The sequence below is a fragment of the Ambystoma mexicanum genome, chromosome 4q, assembly GCF_040938575.1.
Source record: "Ambystoma mexicanum isolate Mex_15411 chromosome 4q, UKY_AmexF1_1, whole genome shotgun sequence".
In the NCBI taxonomy this organism is placed as follows: domain Eukaryota; kingdom Metazoa; phylum Chordata; class Amphibia; order Caudata; family Ambystomatidae; genus Ambystoma; species Ambystoma mexicanum.
Window position 1 is genome coordinate 530,354,790 of NC_090928.1, and position 19,205 is coordinate 530,373,994.

At 37.8% G+C, this 19,205-nt stretch overlaps 4 non-coding genes across 4 annotated transcripts; all 4 read right to left on the reverse strand.

Moving 5' to 3' along the window:
- Positions 1-488: 488 nt before the first annotated feature.
- TRNAK-CUU (transfer RNA lysine (anticodon CUU)) lies at positions 489-561 on the reverse strand. The gene has a single exon. It is a non-coding gene; the product is annotated as a tRNA-Lys (tRNA).
- Positions 562-5,777: 5,216 nt separating this feature from the next.
- TRNAK-CUU (transfer RNA lysine (anticodon CUU)) lies at positions 5,778-5,850 on the reverse strand. The gene has a single exon. It is a non-coding gene; the product is annotated as a tRNA-Lys (tRNA).
- Positions 5,851-10,076: 4,226 nt separating this feature from the next.
- On the reverse strand, positions 10,077-10,149 carry TRNAK-CUU (transfer RNA lysine (anticodon CUU)). The gene has a single exon. It is a non-coding gene; the product is annotated as a tRNA-Lys (tRNA).
- Positions 10,150-12,073: 1,924 nt separating this feature from the next.
- Positions 12,074-12,146, reverse strand: TRNAK-CUU (transfer RNA lysine (anticodon CUU)). Its single transcript has one exon. It is a non-coding gene; the product is annotated as a tRNA-Lys (tRNA).
- Positions 12,147-19,205: the final 7,059 nt, after the last annotated feature.

Here is a 19,205-nt window from a genome sequence, read left to right on the forward strand (position 1 = left end):
ATGGGGCTCGAACCCACGACGCTGAGATTAAGAGTCTCATGCTCTACCGACTGAGCTAGTCGGGCTCCTTTGGATGCCTATAGTTTTCTTCCCTATCCCTGCACTGCCGTTTTCTACAGATAGGATGCTGTGTAATCATAGGCTCTGGTGGAGTTTGGAAAGAAAATACACATCAGCCAGAGGCAGAAATAGTCTAAGAAAGTATCAAACACAATTACCAGTCAATATCAGAACGCATTGAAGAATACCAGGAAATAGCCGATTAAACCTGTGTGGAAAAAAGTCTTATTTGTGTTTTCTGCACTTTATTTTATAGTAAGATGATACATACTTTTTCTTTTACAGTGAATACATTAAGGTATGGTATTGCCCCATTACAAATCATCCAGACATACATTCATATATTGCATGTTAACAATGAAAATATTGCAAAGAGACTTTCAATTTCTATTTTTTTGGTCAAAAAGCACTAAAATTTTAGTTGTTTTCGCCCAACGTGGGGCTCGAACCCACGACCCTGAGATTAAGAGTCTCATGCTCTACCAACTGAGCTAGCCGGGCTCCTTTGGATGCCTATAGTTTTCTTCCCTATCCCTGCACTTCCGGTTTCCACAGATAGGATGCTGTGCAATCATAGGCTCTGGTGGAGTTTGGAAAGAAAATACACAACAGCCAGAGGCAGAAATAGTCTAAGAAAGTATCAAACACAATTACCAGTCAATATCAGAACGCTTTGAAGAATATCAGGAAATAGCTGACTGAACCTGTGTGAAAAAAAGTCTTATTTGTGTTTTCTCCACTTTATTTTATAATAAGATGATACATACTTTTTCTTTTACAGTGAATACATTAAGGTATGGTATTGCCCCATTACACATCATCCAGACATGCATTCATATATTGCATGTTAACAATGAAAATATTGCAAATATTGTAGAGACTTTCAATTTCTATTTTTTTGGTCAAAAAGCACTACAATTTTAGTTGTTTTCGCCCAACGTGGGGCTCGAACCCACGACCCTGAGATTAAGAGTCTCATGCTCTACCAACTGAGCTAGCCAGGCTGGCTCTTTTGGATGCCTATAGTTTTCTTCCCTATCCCTGCACTGCCGGTTTCCACAGATAGGATGCTGTGCAATCATAGGCTCTGGTGGAGTTTGGAAAGAAAATACACATCAGCCAGAGGCAGAAATAGTCTAAGAAAGTATCAAACACAATTACCAGTCAATATCAGAACGCTTTGAAGAATATCAGGAAATAGCTGACTGAACCTGTGTGAAAAAATGTCTTATTTGTGTTTTCTCCACTTTATTTTATAATAAGATGATACATACTTTTTCTTTTACAGTGAATACATTAAGGTATGGTATTGCCCCATTACACATCATCCAGACATGCATTCATATATTGCATGTTAACAATGAAAATATTGCAAATATTGTAAAGAGACTTTCAATTTCTATTTTTTTGGTCAAAAAGCACTACAATTTTAGTTGTTTTCGCCCAACGTGGGGCTCGAACCCACGACCCTGAGATTAAGAGTCTCATGCTCTACCGACTGAGCTAGCCAGGCTCCTTTGGATGCCTATAGTTTTCTTCCCTATCCCTCCACTGCCGCTTACCACAGATAGGATGCTGTGTAATCATAGGCTCTGGTGGAGTTTGGAAAGAAAATACACATCAGCAAGAGGCAGAAATAGTCTAAGAAAGTATCAAACACAATTACCAGTAAATATCAGAACGCATTGAAGAATATCAGGAAATAGCCTATTAAACCTGTGTGGAAAAAAGTCTTATTTGTGTTTTCTCCACTTTATTTTATAGTAAGATGATGCATACTTTTTCTTTTACAGTGAATACATTAAGGTATGGTATTGCCCCATTACACATCATCCAGACATGCATTCATATATTGCATGTTAACAATGAAAATATTGCAAATATTGTATAGAGACTTTCAATTTCTATTTTTTTGGTCAAAAAGCACTAAAATTTTAGTTGTTTTCGCCCAACGCGACCCTGAGATTAAGAGTCTCATGCTCTACCGACTGAGCTAGCCGGGCTCCTTTGGATGCCTATAGTTTTCTTCCCTATCCCTGCACTGCCGCTTTCCACAGATAGGATGCTGTGTAATCATAGGCTCTGGTGGAGTTTGGAAAGAAAATACACATCAGCCAGAGGCAGAAATAGTCTAAGAAAGTATCAAACACAATTACCAGTCAATATCAGAACGCATTGAAGAATACCAGGAAATAGCCGATTAAACCTGTGTGGAAAAAAGTCTTATTTGTGTTTTCTGCACTTTATTTTATAGTAAGATGATACATACTTTTTCTTTTACAGTGAATACATTAAGGTATGGTATTGCCCCATTACAAATCATCCAGACATACATTCATATATTGCATGTTAACAATGAAAATATTGCAAAGAGACTTTCAATTTCTATTTTTTTGGTCAAAAAGCACTAAAATTTTAGTTGTTTTCGCCCAACGTGGGGCTCGAACCCACGACCCTGAGATTAAGAGTCTCATGCTCTACCAACTGAGCTAGCCAGGCTGGCTCTTTTGGATGCCTATAGTTTTCTTCCCTATCCCTGCACTGCCCGTTTCCACAGATAGGATGCTGTGCAATCATAGGCTCTGGTGGAGTTTGGAAAGAAAATACACATCAGCCAGAGGCAGAAATAGTCTAAGAAAGTATCAAACACAATTACCAGTCAATATCAGAACGCTTTGAAGAATATCAGGAAATAGCTGACTGAACCTGTGTGAAAAAATGTCTTATTTGTGTTTTCTCCACTTTATTTTATAATAAGATGATACATACTTTTTCTTTTACAGTGAATACATTAAGGTATGGTATTGCCCCATTACACATCATCCAGACATGCATTCATATATTGCATGTTAACAATGAAAATATTGCAAATATTGTAAAGAGACTTTCAATTTCTATTTTTTTGGTCAAAAAGCACTACAATTTTAGTTGTTTTCGCCCAACGTGGGGCTCGAACCCTATCCCTGCACTGCCGTTTTCCACAGATAGGATGCGGTGTAATCATAGGCTCTGGTGGAGTTTGGAAAGAAAATACACATCAGCCAGAGGCAGAAATAGTCTAAGAAAGTATCAAACACAATTACCAGTCAATATCAGAACGCATTGAAGAATATCAGGAAATAGCCGATTAAACCTGTGTGGAAAAAAGTCTTATTTGTGTTTTCTCCACTTTATTTTATAGTAAGATGATACATACTTTTTCTTTTACAGTGAATACATTAAGGTGTGGTATTGACCCATTACACATCATCCAGACATGCATTCATATATTGCATTTTAACAATCAAAATATTGCAAATATTGTAAAGAGAATTTCAATTTCTATTTTTTTGGTCATAAAGCACTAAAATATTAGTTGTTTTCGCCCAACATGGGGCTCGAACCCACGACGCTGAGATTAAGAGTCTCATGCTCTACCGACTGAGCTAGTCGGGCTCCTTTGGATGCCTATAGTTTTCTTCCCTATCCCTGCACTGCCGTTTTCTACAGATAGGATGCTGTGTAATCATAGGCTCTGGTGGAGTTTGGAAAGAAAATACACATCAGCCAGAGGCAGAAATAGTCTAAGAAAGTATCAAACACAATTACCAGTCAATATCAGAACGCATTGAAGAATATCAGGATATAGCCGATTAAACCTGTGTGGAAAAAAGTCTTATTTGTGTTTTCTCCACTTTATTTTATAGTAAGATGATAAATACTTTTTCTTTTACAGTGAATACATTAAGGTGTGGTATTGCCCCATTACACATCATCCAGACATGCATTCATATATTGCATGTTAACAATGAAAATATTGCAAATATTGTAAAGAGACTTTCAATTTCTATTTTTTTGGTCAAAAAGCACTAAAATTTTAGTTGTTTTCACCCAACGTGGGGCTCGAACCCACGACCTGAGATTAAGAGTCTCATGCTCTACCGACTGAGCTAGCCGAGCTCCTTTGGCTGCTTATAGTTTTCTTCCCTATCCCTGCAATGCCGTTTTCCACAGATAGGATGTATTTTTTTGGTCAAAAAGCACTAAAATTTTAGTTGTTTTCGCCCAACGTGGGGCTCAAACCCAGGACCCTGAGATTAAGAGTCTCATGCTCTACCGACTGAGCTAGCCGGGCTTCTTTGGATGCCTATAGTTTTCTTCCCTATCCCTGCACTGCCGTTTTCCACAGATAGGATGCTGTGTAATCATAGGCTCTGGTGGAGTTTGGAAAGAAAATACACATCAGCCAGAGGCAGAAATAGTCTAAGAAAGTATCAAACACAATTACCAGTCAATATCCAGTCAATATCAGAACGCATTGAAGAATATCAGGAAATAGCCGATTAAACCTGTGTGGAAAAAAGTCTTATTTGTGTTTTCTCCACTTTATTTTATAGTAAGATGATACATACTTTATCTTTTACAGTGAATACATTAAGGTGTGGTATTGCCCCTTTACACATCATCCAGACATGCATTCATATATTGCATGTTAACAATCAAAATATTGCAAATATTGTAAAGAGACTTTCAATTTCTATTTTTTTGGTCAAAAAGCACTAAAATTTTATTGTTTTTGCCCAACGTGGGGCTCGAACCCACGACCCTGAGATTAAGAGTCTCATGCTCTACCGACTGAGCTAGCCGGGGTCCTTTGGTTGCTGATAGTTTTCTTCCCTATCCCTGCACTGCCGTTTTCCACAGATAGGATGTATTTTTTTGGTCAAAAAGCACTACAATTTTAGTTGTTTTCGCCCAACGTGGGGCTCGAACCCACGACCCTGAGATTAAGAGTCTCATGCTCTACCGACTGAGCTAGCCAGGCTCCTTTGGATGCCTATAGTTTTCTTCCCTATCCCTCCACTGCCGCTTTCCACAGATAGGATGCTGTGTAATCATAGGCTCTGGTGGAGTTTGGAAAGAAAATACACATCAGCAAGAGGCAGAAATAGTCTAAGAAAGTATCAAACACAATTACCAGTAAATATCAGAACGCATTGAAGAATATCAGGAAATAGCCTATTAAACCTGTGTGGAAAAAAGTCTTATTTGTGTTTTCTCCACTTTATTTTATAGTAAGATGATGCATACTTTTTCTTTTACAGTGAATACATTAAGGTATGGTATTGCCCCATTACACATCATCCAGACATGCATTCATATATTGCATGTTAACAATGAAAATATTGCAAATATTGTATAGAGACTTTCAATTTCTATTTTTTTGGTCAAAAAGCACTAAAATTTTAGTTGTTTTCACCCAACGCGACCCTGAGATTAAGAGTCTCATGCTCTACCGACTGAGCTAGCAGGGCTCCTTTGGATGCCTATAGTTTTCTTCCCTATCCCTGCACTGCCGCTTTCCACAGATAGGATGCTGTGTAATCATAGGCTCTGGTGGAGTTTGGAAAGAAAATACACATCAGCCAGAGGCAGAAATAGTCTAAGAAAGTATCAAACACAATTACCAGTCAATATCAGAACGCATTGAAGAATACCAGGAAATAGCCGATTAAACCTGTGTGGAAAAAAGTCTTATTTGTGTTTTCTGCACTTTATTTTATAGTAAGATGATACATACTTTTTCTTTTACAGTGAATACATTAAGGTATGGTATTGCCCCATTACAAATCATCCAGACATACATTCATATATTGCATGTTAACAATGAAAATATTGCAAAGAGACTTTCAATTTCTATTTTTTTGGTCAAAAAGCACTACAATTTTAGTTGTTTTCGCCCAACGTGGGGCTCGAACCCACGACCCTGAGATTAAGAGTCTCATGCTCTACCAACTGAGCTAGCCGGGCTCCTTTGGATGCCTATAGTTTTCTTCCCTATCCCTGCACTGCCGGTTTCCACAGATAGGATGCTGTGCAATCATAGGCTCTGGTGGAGTTTGGAAAGAAAATACACAACAGCCAGAGGCAGAAATAGTCTAAGAAAGTATCAAACACAATTACCAGTCAATATCAGAATGCTTTGAAGAATATCAGGAAATAGCTGACTGAACCTGTGTGAAAAAAAGTCTTATTTGTGTTTTCTCCACTTTATTTTATAATAAGATGATACATACTTTTTCTTTTACAGTGAATACATTAAGGTATGGTATTGCCCCATTACACATCATCCAGACATGCATTCATATATTGCATGTTAACAATGAAAATATTGCAAATATTGTAGAGACTTTCAATTTCTATTTTTTTGGTCAAAAGGCACTACAATTTTAGTTGTTTTCGCCCAACGTGGGGCTCGAACCCACGACCCTGAGATTAAGAGTCTCATGCTCTACCAACTGAGCTAGCCAGGCGGGCTCTTTTGGATGCCTATAGTTTTCTTCCCTATCCCTGCACTGCGGGTTTCCACAGATAGGATGCTGTGCAATCATAGGCTCTGGTGGAGTTTGGAAAGAAAATACACATCAGCCAGAGGCAGAAATAGTCTAAGAAAGTATCAAACACAATTACCAGTCAATATCAGAACGCTTTGAAGAATATCAGGAAATAGCTGACTGAACCTGTGTGAAAAAATGTCTTATTTGTGTTTTCTCCACTTTATTTTATAATAAGATGATACATACTTTTTCTTTTACAGTGAATACATTAAGGTATGGTATTGCCCCATTACACATCATCCAGACATGCATTCATATATTGCATGTTAACAATGAAAATATTGCAAATATTGTAAAGAGACTTTCAATTTCTATTTTTTTGGTCAAAAAGCACTACAATTTTAGTTGTTTTCGCCCAACGTGGGGCTCGAACCCTATCCCTGCACTGCCGTTTTCCACAGATAGGATGCGGTGTAATCATAGGCTCTGGTGGAGTTTGGAAAGAAAATACACATCAGCCAGAGGCAGAAATAGTCTAAGAAAGTATCAAACACAATTACCAGTCAATATCAGAACGCATTGAAGAATATCAGGAAATAGCCGATTAAACCTGTGTGGAAAAAAGTCTTATTTGTGTTTTCTCCACTTTATTTTATAGTAAGATGATACATACTTTATCTTTTACAGTGAATACATTAAGGTGTGGTATTGCCCCATTACACATCATCCAGACATGCATTCATATATTGCATGTTAACAATCAAAATATTGCAAATATTGTAAAGAGACTTTCAATTTCTATTTTTTTGGTCAAAAAGCACTAAAATTTTAGTTGTTTTTGCCCAACGTGGGGCTCAAACCCACGACCCTGAGATTAAGAGTCTCATGCTCTACCGACTGAGCTAGCCGGGCTCCTTTGGATGCCTATAGTTTTCTTCCCTATCCCTGCACTGCCGTTTTCCACAGATAGGATGCTGTGTAATCATAGGCTCTGGTGGAGTTTGGAAAGAAAATACACATCAGCCAGAGGCAGAAATAGTCTAAGAAAGTATCAAACACAATTACCAGTCAATATCAGAACGCATTGAAGAATATCAGGAAATAGCCGATTAAACCTGTGTGGAAAAAAGTCTTATTTGTGTTTTCTCCACTTTATTTTATAGTAAGATGATACATACTTTTTCTTTTACAGTGAATACATTAAGGTGTGGTATTGACCCATTACACATCATCCAGACATGCATTCATATATTGCATTTTAACAATCAAAATATTGCAAATATTGTAAAGAGACTTTCAATTTCTATTTTTTTGGTCAAAAAGCACTAAAATTTTAGTTGTTTTCGCCCAACATGGGGCTCGAAACCACGACGCTGAGATTAAGAGTCTCATGCTCTACCGACTGAGCTAGTCGGGCTCCTTTGGATGCCTATAGTTTTCTTCCCTATCCCTGCACTGCCGTTTTCCACAGATAGGATGCTGTGTAATCATAGGCTCTGGTGGAGTTTGGAAAGAAAATACACATCAGCCAGAGGCAGAAATAGTCTAAGAAAGTATCAAACACAATTACCAGTCAATATCAGAACGCATTGAAGAATATCAGGATATAGCCGATTAAACCTGTGTGGAAAAAAGTCTTATTTGTGTTTTCTCCACTTTATTTTATAGTAAGATGATACATACTTTTTCTTTTACAGTGAATACATTAAGGTGTGGTATTGCCCCATTACACATCATCCAGACATGCATTCATATATTGCATGTTAACAATGAAAATATTGCAAATATTGTAAAGAGACTTTCAATTTCTATTTTTTTGGTCAAAAAGCACTAAAATTTTAGTTGTTTTCACCCAACGTGGGGCTCGAACCCACGCCCTGAGATTAAGAGTCTCATGCTCTACCGACTGAGCTAGCCGGGCTCCTTTGGCTGCTTATAGTTTTCTTCCCTATCCCTGCAATGCCGTTTTCCACAGATAGGATGTATTTTTTTGGTCAAAAAGAACTAAAATTTTAGTTGTTTTCGCCCAACGTGGGGCTCAAACCCAGGACCCTGAGATTAAGAGTCTCATGCTCTACCGACTGAGCTAGCCGGGCTTCTTTGGATGCCTATAGTTTTCTTCCCTATCCCTGCACTGCCGTTTTCCACAGATAGGATGCTGTGTAATCATAGGCTCTGGTGGAGTTTGGAAAGAAAATACACATCAGCCAGAGGCAGAAATAGTCTAAGAAAGTATCAAACACAATTACCAGTCAATATCCAGTCAATATCAGAACGCATTGAAGAATATCAGGAAATAGCCGATTAAACCTGTGTGGAAAAAAGTCTTATTTGTGTTTTCTCCACTTTATTTTATAGTAAGATGATACATACTTTATCTTTTACAGTGAATACATTAAGGTGTGGTATTGCCCCTTTACACATCATCCAGACATGCATTCATATATTGCATGTTAACAATCAAAATATTGCAAATATTGTAAAGAGACTTTCAATTTCTATTTTTTTGGTCAAAAAGCACTAAAATTTTATTGTTTTTGCCCAACGTGGGGCTCGAACCCACGACTCTGACATTAAGAGTCTCGTGCTCTACCGACTGAGCTAGCCGGGGTCCTTTGGTTGCTGATAGTTTTCTTCCCTATCCCTGCACTGCCGTTTTCCACAGATAGGATGTATTTTTTTGGTCAAAAAGCACTACAATTTTAGTTGTTTTCGCCCAACGTGGGGCTCGAACCCACGACCCTGAGATTAAGAGTCTCATGCTCTACCGACTGAGCTAGCCAGGCTCCTTTGGATGCCTATAGTTTTCTTCCCTATCCCTCCACTGCCGCTTACCACAGATAGGATGCTGTGTAATCATAGGCTCTGGTGGAGTTTGGAAAGAAAATACACATCAGCAAGAGGCAGAAATAGTCTAAGAAAGTATCAAACACAATTACCAGTAAATATCAGAACGCATTGAAGAATATCAGGAAATAGCCTATTAAACCTGTGTGGAAAAAAGTCTTATTTGTGTTTTCTCCACTTTATTTTATAGTAAGATGATGCATACTTTTTCTTTTACAGTGAATACATTAAGGTATGGTATTGCGCCATTACACATCATCCAGACATGCATTCATATATTGCATGTTAACAATGAAAATATTGCAAATATTGTGTAGAGACTTTCAATTTCTATTTTTTTGGTCAAAAAGCACTAAAATTTTAGTTGTTTTCGCCCAACGCGACCCTGAGATTAAGAGTCTCATGCTCTACCGACTGAGCTAGCCGGGCTCCTTTGGATGCCTATAGTTTTCTTCCCTATCCCTGCACTGCCGCTTTCCACAGATAGGATGCTGTGTAATCATAGGCTCTGGTGGAGTTTGGAAAGAAAATACACATCAGCCAGAGGCAGAAATAGTCTAAGAAAGTATCAAACACAATTACCAGTCAATATCAGAACGCATTGAAGAATACCAGGAAATAGCCGATTAAACCTGTGTGGAAAAAAGTCTTATTTGTGTTTTCTGCACTTTATTTTATAGTAAGATGATACATACTTTTTCTTTTACAGTGAATACATTAAGGTATGGTATTGCCCCATTACAAATCATCCAGACATACATTCATATATTGCATGTTAACAATGAAAATATTGCAAAGAGACTTTCAATTTCTATTTTTTTGGTCAAAAAGCACTAAAATTTTAGTTGTTTTCGCCCAACGTGGGGCTCGAACCCACGACCCTGAGATTAAGAGTCTCATGCTCTACCAACTGAGCTAGCCGGGCTCCTTTGGATGCCTATAGTTTTCTTCCCTATCCCTGAACTGCCGGTTTCCACAGATAGGATGCTGTGCAATCATAGGCTCTGGTGGAGTTTGGAAAGAAAATACACAACAGCCAGAGGCAGAAATAGTCTAAGAAAGTATCAAACACAATTACCAGTCAATATCAGAACGCTTTGAAGAATATCAGGAAATAGCTGACTGAACCTGTGTGAAAAAAAGCCTTATTTGTGTTTTCTCCACTTTATTTTATAATAAGATGATACATACTTTTTCTTTTACAATGAATACATTAAGGTATGGTATTGCCCCATTACACATCATCCAGACATGCATTCATATATTGCATGTTAACAATGAAAATATTGCAAATATTGTAGAGACTTTCAATTTCTATTTTTTTGGTCAAAAAGCACTACAATTTTAGTTGTTTTCGCCCAACGTGGGGCTCGAACCCACGACCCTGAGATTAAGAGTCTCATGCTCTACCAACTGAGCTAGCCAGGCTGGCTCTTTTGGATGCCTATAGTTTTCTTCCCTATCCCTGCACTGCCGGTTTCCACAGATAGGATGCTGTGCAATCATAGGCTCTGGTGGAGTTTGGAAAGAAAATACACATCAGCCAGAGGCAGAAATAGTCTAAGAAAGTATCAAACACAATTACCAGTCAATATCAGAACGCTTTGAAGAATATCAGGAAATAGCTGACTGAACCTGTGTGAAAAAATGTCTTATTTGTGTTTTCTCCACTTTATTTTATAATAAGATGATACATACCTTTTCTTTTACAGTGAATACATTAAGGTATGGTATTGCCCCATTACACATCATCCAGACATGCATTCATATATTGCATGTTAACAATGAAAATATTGCAAATATTGTAAAGAGACTTTCAATTTCTATTTTTTTGTTCAAAAAGCACTACAATTTTAGTTGTTTTCGCCCAACGTGGGGCTCGAACCCACGACCCTGAGATTAAGAGTCTCATGCTCTACCGACTGAGCTAGCCAGGCTCCTTTGGATGCCTATAGTTTTCTTCCCTATCCCTCCACTGCCGCTTACCACAGATAGGATGCTGTGTAATCATAGGCTCTGGTGGAGTTTGGAAAGAAAATACACATCAGCAAGAGGCAGAAATAGTCTAAGAAAGTATCAAACACAATTACCAGTAAATATCAGAACGCATTGAAGAATATCAGGAAATAGCCTATTAACCTGTGTGGAAAAAAGTCTTATTTGTGTTTTCTCCACTTTATTTTATAGTAAGATGATGCATACTTTTTCTTTTACAGTGAATACATTAAGGTATGGTATTGCCCCATTACACATCATCCAGACATGCATTCATATATTGCATGTTAACAATGAAAATATTGCAAATATTGTATAGAGACTTTCAATTTCTATTTTTTTGGTCAAAAAGCACTAAAATTTTAGTTGTTTTCGCCCAACGCGACCCTGAGATTAAGAGTCTCATGCTCTACCGACTGAGCTAGCCGGGCTCCTTTGGATGCCTATAGTTTTCTTCCCTATCCCTGCACTGCCGCTTTCCACAGATAGGATGCTGTGTAATCATAGGCTCTGGTGGAGTTTGGAAAGAAAATACACATCAGCCAGAGGCAGAAATAGTCTAAGAAAGTATCAAACACAATTACCAGTCAATATCAGAACGCATTGAAGAATACCAGGAAATAGCCGATTAAACCTGTGTGGAAAAAAGTCTTATTTGTGTTTTCTGCACTTTATTTTATAGTAAGATGATACATACTTTTTCTTTTACAGTGAATACATTAAGGTATGGTATTGCCCCATTACAAATCATCCAGACATACATTCATATATTGCATGTTAACAATGAAAATATTGCAAAGAGACTTTCAATTTCTATTTTTTTGGTCAAAAAGCACTAAAATTTTAGTTGTTTTCGCCCAACGTGGGGCTCGAACCCACGACCCTGAGATTAAGAGTCTCATGCTCTACCAACTGAGCTAGCCGGGCTCCTTTGGATGCCTATAGTTTTCTTCCCTATCCCTGCACTGCCGGTTTCCACAGATAGGATGCTGTGCAATCATAGGCTCTGGTGGAGTTTGGAAAGAAAATACACAACAGCCAGAGGCAGAAATAGTCTAAGAAAGTATCAAACACAATTACCAGTCAATATCAGAACGCTTTGAAGAATATCAGGAAATAGCTGACTGAACCTGTGTGAAAAAAAGTCTTATTTGTGTTTTCTCCACTTTATTTTATAATAAGATGATACATACTTTTTCTTTTACAGTGAATACATTAAGGTATGGTATTGCCCCATTACACATCATCCAGACATGCATTCATATATTGCATGTTAACAATGAAAATATTGCAAATATTGTAGAGACTTTCAATTTCTATTTTTTTGGTCAAAAAGCACTACAATTTTAGTTGTTTTCGCCCAACGTGGGGCTCGAACCCACGACCCTGAGATTAAGAGTCTCATGCTCTACCAACTGAGCTAGCCAGGCTGGCTCTTTTGGATGCCTATAGTTTTCTTCCCTATCCCTGCACTGCCGGTTTCCACAGATAGGATGCTGTGCAATCATAGGCTCTGGTGGAGTTTGGAAAGAAAATACACATCAGCCAGAGGCAGAAATAGTCTAAGAAAGTATCAAACACAATTACCAGTCAATATCAGAACGCTTTGAAGAATATCAGGAAATAGCTGACTGAACCTGTGTGAAAAAATGTCTTATTTGTGTTTTCTCCACTTTATTTTATAATAAGATGATACATACTTTTTCTTTTACAGTGAATACATTAAGGTATGGTATTGCCCCATTACACATCATCCAGACATGCATTCATATATTGCATGTTAACAATGAAAATATTGCAAATATTGTAAAGAGACTTTCAATTTCTATTTTTTTGGTCAAAAAGCACTACAATTTTAGTTGTTTTCGCCCAACGTGGGGCTCGAACCCACGACCCTGAGATTAAGAGTCTCATGCTCTACCGACTGAGCTAGCCAGGCTCCTTTGGATGCCTATAGTTTTCTTCCCTATCCCTCCACTGCCGCTTTCCACAGATAGGATGCTGTGTAATCATAGGCTCTGGTGGAGTTTGGAAAGAAAATACACATCAGCCAGAGGCAGAAATAGTCTAAGAAAGTATCAAACACAATTACCAGTAAATATCAGAACGCATTGAAGAATATCAGGAAATAGCCTATTAAACCTGTGTGGAAAAAAGTCTTATTTGTGTTTTCTCCACTTTATTTTATAGTAAGATGATGCATACTTTTTCTTTTACAGTGAATACATTAAGGTATGGTATTGCCCCATTACACATCATCCAGACATGCATTCATATATTGCATGTTAACAATGAAAATATTGCAAATATTGTGAAGAGACTTTCAATTTCTATTTTTTTGGTCAAAAAGCACTAAAATTTTAGTTGTTTTCGCCCAACGCGACCCTGAGATTAAGAGTCTCATGCTCTACCGACTGAGCTAGCCGGGCTCCTTTGGATGCCTATAGTTTTCTTCCCTATCCCTGCACTGCCGCTTTCCACAGATAGGATGCTGTGTAATCATAGGCTCTGGTGGAGTTTGGAAAGAAAATACACATCAGCCAGAGGCAGAAATAGTCTAAGAAAGTATCAAACACAATTACCAGTCAAAATCAGAACGCATTGAAGAATACCAGGAAATAGCCGATTAAACCTGTGTGGAAAAAAGTCTTATTTGTGTTTTCTCCACTTTATTTTATAGTAAGATGATACATACTTTTTCTTTTACAGTGAATACATTAAGGTATGGTATTGCCCCATTACACATCATCCAGACATGCATTCATATATTGCATGTTAACAATGAAAATATTGCAAAGAGACTTTCAATTTCTATTTTTTTGGTCAAAAAGCACTACAATTTTAGTTGTTTTCGCCCAACGTGGGGCTCGAACCCACGACCCTGAGATTAAGAGTCTCATGCTCTAACAACTGAGCTAGCCAGGCTCCTTTGGATGCCTATAGTTTTCTTCCCTATCCCTGCACTGCGGGTTTCCACAGATAGGATGCTGTGCAATCATAGGCTCTGGTGGAGTTTGGAAAGAAAATACACATCAGCCAGAGGCAGAAATAGTCTAAGAAAGTATCAAACACAATTACCAGTCAATATCAGAACGCTTTGAAGAATATCAGGAAATAGCTGACTGAACCTGTGTGAAAAAATGTCTTATTTGTGTTTTCTCCACTTTATTTTATAATAAGATGATACATACTTTTTCTTTTACAGTGAATACATTAAGGTATGGTATTGCCCCATTACACATCATCCAGACATGCATTCATATATTGCATGTTAACAATGAAAATATTGCAAATATTGTAAAGAGACTTTCAATTTCTATTTTTTTGGTCAAAAAGCACTACAATTTTAGCTGTTTTCGCCCAACGTGGGGCTCGAACCCACGACCCTGAGATTAAGAGTCTCATGCTCTACCGACTGAGCTAGCCAGGCTCCTATAGGTGCCTATAGTTTTCTTCCCTATCCCTGCACTGCCGCTTTCCACAGATAGGATGCTGTGCAATCATAGGCTCTGGTGGAGTTTGGAAAGAAAATACACATCAGCCAGAGGCAGAAATAGTCTAAGAAAGTATCAAACACAATTACCAGTCAATATCAGAACGCTTTGAAGAATATCAGGAAATAGCTGACTGAACCTGTGTGAAAAAATGTCTTATTTGTGTTTTCTTCACTTTATTTTATAATAAGATGATACATACTTTTTCTTTTACAGTGAATACATTAAGGTATGGTATTGCCCCATTACACATCATCCAGACATGCATTCATATATTGCATGTTAACAATGAAAATATTGCAAATATTGTAAAGAGACTTTCAATTTCTATTTTTTTGGTCAAAAAGCACTACAATTTTAGTTGTTTTCGCCCAACGTGGGGCTCGAACCCACGACCCTGAGATTAAGAGTCTCATGCTCTACCGACTGAGCTAGCCAGGCTCCATTGGATGCCTATAGTTTTCTTCCCTATCCCTCCACTGCCGCTTTCCACAGATAGGATGCTGTGTAATCATAGGCTCTGGTGGAGTTTGGAAAGAAAATACACATCAGCCAGAGGCAGAAATAGTCTAAGAAAGTATCAAACACAATTACCAGTAAATATCAGAACGCATTGAAGAATATCAGGAAATAGCCTATTAAACCTGTGTGGAAAAAAGTCTTATTTGTGTTTTCTCCACTTTATTTTATAGTAAGATGATGCATACTTTTTCTTTTACAGTGAATACATTACGGTATGGTATTGCCCCATTACACATCATCCAGACATGCATTCATATATTGCATGTTAACAATGAAAATATTGCAAATATTGTGAAGAGACTTTCAATTTCTATTTTTTTGGTCAAAAAGCACTAAAATTTTAGTTGTTTTCGCCCAACGCGACCCTGAGATTAAGAGTCTCATGCTCTACCGACTGAGCTAGCCGGGCTCGTTTGGATGATAATAGTTTTCTTCCCTATCCCTGCACTGCCGTTTTCCACAGATAGGATGCTGTGTGATCATAGGCTCTGGTGGAGTTTGGAAAGAAAATACACATCAGCCAGAGGCAGAAATAGTCTAAGAAAGTATTAAACACAATTACCAGTCAATATCAGAACTCTTTGAAGAATATCAGGAAATAGCTGACTGAACCTGTGTGAAAAAAGTCTTATTTGTGTTTTCTCCACTTTATTTTATAATAAGATGATACATACTTTTTCTTTTACAGTGAATACATTAAGGTATGGTGTTGCCCCATTACACATCATCCAGACATGCATTCATATATTGCATGTTAACAATGAAAATATTGCAAATATTGTAAAGAGACTTTCAATTTCTATTTTTTTGGTCAAAAAGCACTAAAATTTTAGTTGTTTTTGCCCAACGTGGGGCTCGAACCCACAACCCTGAGATTAAGAGTCTCATGCTCTACCGACTGAGCTAGCCGGGGTCCTTTGGATGCTGATAGTTTTCTTCCCTATCCCTGCACTGCCGGTTTCCACAGATAGGATGCTGTGTAATCATAGGCTCTGGTGGAGTTTGGAAAGAAAATACACATCAGCCAGAGGCAGAAATAGTCTAAGAAAGTATCAAACACAATTACCAGTCAATATCAGAACGCTTTGAAGAATATAAGGAAATAGCTGACTGAACCTGTGTGAAAAAAAGGCTTATTTGTGTTTTCTCCACTTTATTTTATAATAAGATGATACATACTTTTTATTTTACAGTGAATACATTAAGGTATGGTATTGCCCCATTACACATCATCCAGACATGCATTCATATATTGCATGTTAACAATGAAAATATTGCAAATATTGTAAAGAGACTTTCAATTTCTATTTTTTTGGTCAAAAAGCACTACAATTTTAGTTGTTTACGCCCAACGTGGGGCTCGAACCCACGACCCGGAGATTAAGAGTCTCATGCTCTACAGACTGAACTAGCCGGGCTCCTTTGGATGCCTATAGTTTTCTTCCCTATCCCTGCACTGCCGTTTTCCACAGATAGGATGCGGTGTAATCATAGGCTCTGGTGGAGTTTGGAAAGAAAATACACATCAGCCAGAGGCAGAAATAGTCTAAGAAAGTATCAAACACAATTACCAGTCAATATCAGAACGCATTGAAGAATATCAGGAAATAGCCGATTAAACCTGTGTGGAAAAAAGTCTTATTTGTGTTTTCTCCACTTTATTTTATAGTAAGATGATACATACTTTATCTTTTACAGTGAATACATTAAGGTTTGGTATTGCCCCATTACACATCATCCAGACATGCATTCATATATTGCATGTTAACAATCAAAATATTGCAAATATTGTAAAGAGACTTTCAATTTCTATTTTTTTGGTCAAAAAGCACTAAACTTTTAGTTGTTTTTGCCCAACGTGGGGCTCGAACCCACGACCCTGAGATTAAGAGTCTCATGCTCTACCGACTGAGCTTGCCGGGGTACTTTGGTTGCTGATAGTTTTCTTCCCTATCCCTGCACTGCCGGTTTCCACAGATAGGATGCTGTGTAATCATAGGCTCTGGTGGAGTTTGGAAAGAAAATACACATCAGCCAGAGGCAGAAATAGTCTAAGAAAGTATCAAACACAATTACCAGTCAATATCAGAACGCTTTGAAGAATATAAGGAAATAGCTGACTGAACCTGTGTGAAAAAAAGTCTTATTTGTGTTTTCTCCACTTTATTTTATAATAAGATGATACATACTTTTTATTTTACAGTGAATACATTAAGGTATGGTATTGCCCCATTACACATCATCCAGACATGCATTCATATATTGCATGTTAACAATGAAAATATTGCAAATATTGTAAAGAGACTTTCAATTTCTATGTTTTTGGTCAAAAAGCACTACAATTTTAGTTGTTTACGCCCAACGTGGGGCTCGAACCCACGACCCGGAGATTAAGAGTCTCATGCTCTACCGACTGAACTAGCCGGGCTCCTTTTGATGCCTATAGTTTTCTTCCCTATCCCTGCACTGCCGTTTTCCACAGATAGGATGCGGTGTAATCATAGGCTCTGGTGGAGTTTGGAAAGAAAATACACATCAGCCAGAGGCAGAAATAGTCTAAGAAAGTATCAAACACAATTACCAGTCAATATCAGAACGCATTGAAGAATATCAGGAAATAGCCGATTAAACCTGTGTGGAAAAAAGTCTTATTTGTGTTTTCTCCACTTTATTTTATAGTAAGATGATACATACTTTATCTTTTACAGTGAATACATTAAGCTGTGGTATTGCCCCATTACAAATCATCCAGACATGCATTCATATATTGCATGTTAACAATCAAAATATTGCAAATATTGTAAAGAGACTTTCAATTTCTATTTTTTTGGTCAAAAAGCACTAAAATATTAGTTGTTTTCGCCCAACGTGGGGCTCGAACCCACGACCCTGAGATTAAGAGTCGCATGCTCTACCAACTGAGCTAGCCGGGCTCCTTTGGATGCCTATAGTTTTCTTCCCTATCCCTGCACTGCCGTTTTCCACAGATAGGATGTATTTTTTTGGTCAAAAAGCACTACAATTTTAGTTGTTTTCGACCAACGTGGGGCTTGAACCCACGACCCTGAGATTAAGAGTCTCATGCTCTACCGACTGAGCTAGCCAGGCTCCTTTGGATGCCTATAGTTTTCTTCCCTATCCCTCCACTGCCGCTTTCCACAGATAGGATGCTGTGTAATCATAGGCTCTGGTGGAGTTTGGAAAGAAAATACACATCAGCCAGAGGCAGAAATAGTCTAAGAAAGTATCAAACACAATTACCAGTCAAAATCAGAACGCATTGAAGAATACCAGGAAATAGCCGATTAAACCTGTGTGGAAAAAAGTCTTATTTGTGTTTTCTCCACTTTATTTTATAGTAAGATGATACATACTTTTTCTTTTACAGTGAATACATTAAGGTATGGTATTGCCCCATTACACATCATCCAGACATGCATTCATATATTGCATGTTAACAATGAAAATATTGCAAAGAGACTTTCAATTTCTATTTTTTTGGTCAAAAAGCACTACAATTTTAGTTGTTTTCGCCCAACGTGGGGCTCGAACCCACGACCCTGAGATTAAGAGTCTCATGCTCTAACAACTGAGCTAGCCAGGCTCCTTTGGATGCCTATAGTTTTCTTCCCTATCCCTGCACTGCGGGTTTCCACAGATAGGATGCTGTGCAATCATAGGCTCTGGTGGAGTTGGAAAGAAAATACACATCAGCCAGAGGCAGAAATAGTCTAAGAAAGTATCAAACACAATTACCAGTCAATATCAGAACGCTTTGAAGAATATCAGGAAATAGCTGACTGAACCTGTGTGAAAAAATGTCTTATTTGTGTTTTCTCCACTTTATTTTATAATAAGATGATACATACTTTTTCTTTTACAGTGAATACATTAAGGTATGGTATTGCCCCATTACACATCATCCAGACATGCATTCATATATTGCATGTTAACAATGAAAATATTGCAA